The following is a 5,545-nucleotide window of genomic DNA, read 5'->3' as shown; positions in this document are numbered from 1 at the left end:
AGATAGATTTACATAGGTCTGGTATCAACACAAATATCCAATATCTGATCAACCAGAGAAGAAGGATTTAAGATACTGTTGTGGAAAAAGAATAAAATACCATATAACAAATTGGGCATTACACCAATATTAAAACTATTACCTTAAAAACCGAACTTGAAACAGGAAAAACACTAAAAGGGCAGGCACGTCAGGCAAGGTCGCAACAACACGGTTTAGAATAACGGGCACTACTGGTTAAATTAACACCCGATTACGAGGGACGCGGCAGCAAGCTACGAGGCCGTAATGCCGGAGGGGCTACAGTGAGACGGGAAGCGGTGTGCAGCCCGCGCGTACGTACACAGCCGACGCGGACAGGCTACGTCCGATGAACCGCCGGGTAACAGATAACACCCCAGGCCAGTGCCTCGGAAGGCCGAGAGCAAACAAGCAAACATATAATTCATGCATAATAATCATAGATCATGTATAATGATCATAGAACATATAAAAATGCTCGGATCAGGACAGAAAGCTCACAAGGGAACCTCCCCATCGCACCCCCCTCAGATTTAGTTATAAGTTGGCACAGTGGATAGGCCTTGAAAAACTGAACACAGATCAATCGAGAAAACAGGAGGAAGTTGTGTGGAACTATGAAAAAAAATAAGCAAAATATACAAACTGGGTAGTCCATGCGCAAGATAGGCAACAACAAGAAGAATATGAGCTCAGGAGCGCCGTGGTCCCGTGGTTAGCGTGAGCAGCTGCGGAACGAGAGGTCCTTGGTTCAAGTCTTCCCTCGAGTGAAAAGTACATTTTCGCAAAGTTATGATCTGTCCGTTCGTTCATTGACCTTGTTATTGAAGTCGCGAGCTATATTTTCTGGATTCATATTGCCCACGGAATACATCTCACGTATTTAATGCACTCTCGTCCAAAGTAGTGAACAGTCAACTGCCAGCCAGGGAGCCTCGTTAGCAGGAATACTCTCTCTTCCGTGCGCTGTAGTCGCCTGTTGTAGGTTTCGATGTTTGTTTAGGTGTAGCGTCCCCATACTACGGCGCAGTTACCTTGCATCGGACGGACGGACGGACAGATAATAATTGTCTAAAAATAAAAAATTAAACTTTTCACTCGATGGAAGACTTGAACCAAGGACCTCTATTTCCGCAGCTGCTCACGCTAACCACGGCACCACGGCGCTCTTGAGCTCAGACATACCTTGATGTTGCCTATGTTGCACATGGACTACTCAGTTTGTATATTTTGCTTATTTTTTTCATAGTTCCACACAACTTCTTCCTGTTTTCTCGATTGATCTGTGTTCAGTTTTTGAAGGCCAATCCACTTTGCCAACTTATAACTAAACCTGAGGGGGGTGCGATGGGGAGGTTCCCTTGTCAGTGTGAACGAGGTCTCAAGCCCCAAGCAAACTTCACATATAACAACAAGAATTTTACAGTACGAATTGCTACAAGGATCTTACACTAAAATATAACAAATTAATGTAATAACCAGGAAATCACATGGTACTCAGATATATTAACTTAACTGGGTTAAAAGGTAACAAGCAAATCTTGAGGGTTAAGACTCAACTTCTACAATAGTAATTACATTTAAAACAATAAATATCAATTTTCTTGATAGGGTTAAAATATTACCAGAGTTATGGAACTTGAAACTTCTTTATTTAATTTAAACCGATGAATACTTACTCAATGTTCTTAAGCTTCTGAGTGAAATTGAATGCAAGTGTCTCTTTGCTTGTCTTTATCATTTCAACTCTGACCTACAGAATTTGCCCTGACAAACAAAACTCAAAGTTCTCCTATTCATTAATTACCCACAATATTCAAGGATAACGTGATCTGACAGCTTTAAAAGTGATAGCATGGCTTCGAATATTTAATACAAAAGAGTGGCCTTGAGTAAGAAAAACTCCTAACAATAAGCTATACATTTCATAAGTCACTAAAACTACAACGCCTCCCTCGCAAGCCATGAAGTCCCAAAGGTACCGACTGGCCGCCGTATCATCCTCAGACCACAGGCGTCACTAGATGCGGATATGGAGGGGAATGTGGTCAGCACGCCGCTCTACCGGCCGTAAGACAGTTTCCGAGACCGGAGCCGCTACTTCTCAATCAAGTAGCTCCTCAGTTTGCCTCACAAGGGCTGAGTGCTCCCCGCTTGCCAACAGCGCTCGGCAGACCGGATGGTCACCCATCCAAGTGCTAGTCCAGCCCAACAGCGCTTAACTTCGGTGATCTGACGGGAACCGGTGTTTCCACTGCTGCAAGACCGTTGGCTCACAAGTCACTTATCTCACAAAAATCTTCATTACACGAACTACTGCCATACAGCAAGCGCCAATACAGCCAGTTAAATAAAAGATTCTAACTACTGAAGGCTGTAACTGCTAATAGGGAAGTTGTAGGCGAAGGAAAGATTTTGTTGCAGAGCAAACAATGTATTTACCTTAAGAATGTGTACCAGTTCAAAAATTATGTGATCATCAGTAATAAATCTCAATGTCGGATATACATTCAGACCGTCCGCTAGCGCTAATACTGCAAACCTCCAACACTGCTAATTATTAACCTCTAACATCCATCACTGTTGACTACTCACTCCCAACTTCCGTTACTGCTGGCTGTTCACCTCCAACAGCTAGTCCGACCAGCCACAGAGTCTCTTACACAGTGCACACACCGCTGTCAGAGTTATTAATGCAGAGCGCTACATAGCGCTGCAAACATACAAACACATAAACAGGCTACTTGCAAACGTAATTACCCTAATGGACCAAGATTCACAGGACCGCTAGCGTTTGCTTACCATAGCCGTAAGCAATTTTATAGTCGCTACATCAGTCAGGGAAGCAACAACTTTCAACATAAATAAGACTCAGTTTCTACCTCAATGGTCACTGACACACGTGGCGGCCAAGAATATATGACGATTAATTCCAAGCGCGACTGACAAAATAAGCAAGCACTGAATAACTTGTAATTAATATAAATTTTAAAACAGAATTTAACACTTGCGACATAGTGATGGAGAACCATAGGCAATACAGCGTCGCGGGGACAACTTCAACATGAGAGCGCGTGTGTCGATCAAGTAACAAGTACCTTACTCCCAAAGGGCAGAACAGACGGCACCAGAAACTAAACAGCACTCCAACATCCACATCAGCAACTATGCCTGGTTACTACAGTGCAAACCGGCTGCGTCGCCATTAGGTCAAAGCATTACCGACCAATACCACTCTATTGGCCACCGGCCGCTTTGACCATCATGCGCCCGTAAGCTCGCGAACAGCTCACCGTACGTCACATGTGCCTCTTGTCTGTCTCTCGCTGGCTGCCGACTGGCTGCCCATGTGATCAACAAGCTGCTGCAAGGAACTACAGCCAAAGACTCAATCAAAAGGTGACCGAAGCGCCACCCAGTTACTGAACAGAGACGGATCGTGCCAGTCAAAGATATAAAAACATAGAACGAGTCGACACGACTCAGATGCGAATAGCAGGCAAATTTTGTGCGATACCGTGTGACAGTGAATGGCTGGTATCTTAACGGTCAGCCTACAGTGAACCCTAATACATGCAATCGGCTGCCAATAGTATGAGATGCTAACCGAAGGCAGTATAGCCCGCTGAACGGCCCCTATCCTTACCGCCACCTGTTCGTGCGTGGTGAACAATCCGTCAGTGCTCCTCCCTTGTGGTGCACGTCGGACGTCCTGATCCTGTATGTCGTACATATATGTCTCCCAGTATCCATTCCTGCCAGCAACAGGTAATCGTGTCCATTCGACTGGTGTCGTGCGCAGTACGATGATTGACGCCTCAGAGTCCCACAGGTCCACTATGTCCACGTTCGGCAATGCGCGACCCTCTTATATCGACCGAACGGCACGACGTCACGACCTCACCCATGCTCCCCGAGTGTGTGGCCGTGCGTAAGTAATCATTGGCATAGTTGCCAGTGTGCAACATACCCACCCAGTTTGTAATTGGTCGGTAGGGGTGTGGCGCTTTTTACGCTCCTGAGATGTGAGTGATGTCGTGGTGTGCGGACTGACGCAAACGGCAAAGTGGATTGCTCCTATTCAACGTGAGAAATGGCAGGAGTGGTAGGCTTCTATTGTTCAGGCAATGGCGTCAATCTGCAGAGACATATCACGTACGCTGAATGATATCCATCTGGAAAATATTCAACATGTTCTTCCAGTGGCTTGCAGATACTGGATCATCCACACCATAGACGGAATGCTGGACAACTGCATAACGTGCAGTTCATTTCTGATGAGGAATAAAAGAGAAAAAAAATTATTCATTCCTCGAATGAATTTCAGTTAGTAACAGCGAATACACTGTTCGAAACTCGCAAGAGAAGGAGGTATATCCGAAAGACACCAGCTGGATTACCTGATGGTGAGACACAGATTCCAAATTCAGATATTGGATTATAAGGCTTATCTACGGGCAGCTAGAGACACGAATCTTAATGTACTAATGGTGCAGCGTAGACTAAAGTTCAAGAGAACCACCAGGATGAATCAATGTGGGAGCAAGTAGGGTACTGAAGTAGTGACAAACGATGAAATACGTTTAGAGTTAGTGTTGGGAACTGACGTAAGATCAGCTTGGTACAAAATAGTTAATGAGGTAATACCAACGAAAGAAAGATTTCACTGTATACATTTGTCGGAAGCTAATAAATGTACAAAGTGAAATCTTATCATCATCCTGCCGCACAGATACGTCTGTGGAGAGAATAACATCATAAGAGAGAGAATGATGTAGAAAGAAACTGATTTTAATTTGAAGAACATCCTACATACATTGGTGCTACAGCCAAACAAACGTTAGTATCCGCAAATCAAGAAAAATACTTGAACATGGTTAATAGTACGTACTTTGTGTTAGGTATCGTATGTTAACCGGGGGCCTAGAAGCGACGGAGAAGCTCCGTCCCCGCCGCAGCCGCAGTGGTCCACAACCCCACGACGACTACCGCAGTCCACTTCACCCCTCCGCCGCCCCACACCGAACCACTCTTTCAGTGTTATTGCGCGGTTCAGTCCCCGGTGGACCCCTCCAGGGTAACATCTCACACCAGACGAGTGTAAGCCCTATGTTTGCGTGTTAGAGCAATGGTGGTGTACGCGTACGTTGAAAACTTGTTTGCACAGCAATCGCCGACGTAGTGTAACTTAGGCGGAATAAGGGGAACCAGCCCGCATTCGTCGAGGCAGTTGGAAAACCGCCTAAAACCATCCACAGACTCTCCGGCTCGTCGGACCTCGACAGAAGTCCACCGGGCGTACTCGTGCCGGGGACCAGGCGCTCCTTCCCAATCCGGAAAGCCGTGCTAACCGGGTGGGCTTGAGTTAGGTACCCAGTTTTCTCTTAAACTCTCACGCAACATATTTCAGAACATTCCTACGCTCATTTCCCATGTCCAAGTAGCCTATCACTGACGCTGCACAATAATTACAATCAAGACGTAGTTCCTGCAGTGACTGTTCATTTCGTTGCTTTATGAACTG

General features: G+C 45.5%; 1 pseudogene; it reads right to left on the bottom strand.

The window, feature by feature from the left end:
- Positions 1-2,176: 2,176 nt before the first annotated feature.
- LOC124614227 lies at positions 2,177-2,294 on the bottom strand (annotated as a pseudogene).
- Between the last annotated feature and the right edge of the window lie 3,251 nt (positions 2,295-5,545).

This window comes from Schistocerca americana, chromosome 4 (assembly GCF_021461395.2).
Source record: "Schistocerca americana isolate TAMUIC-IGC-003095 chromosome 4, iqSchAmer2.1, whole genome shotgun sequence".
Classification (NCBI taxonomy): Eukaryota; Metazoa; Arthropoda; class Insecta; order Orthoptera; family Acrididae; genus Schistocerca; species Schistocerca americana.
This window is presented reverse-complemented; position numbering and strand designations above follow the sequence as displayed.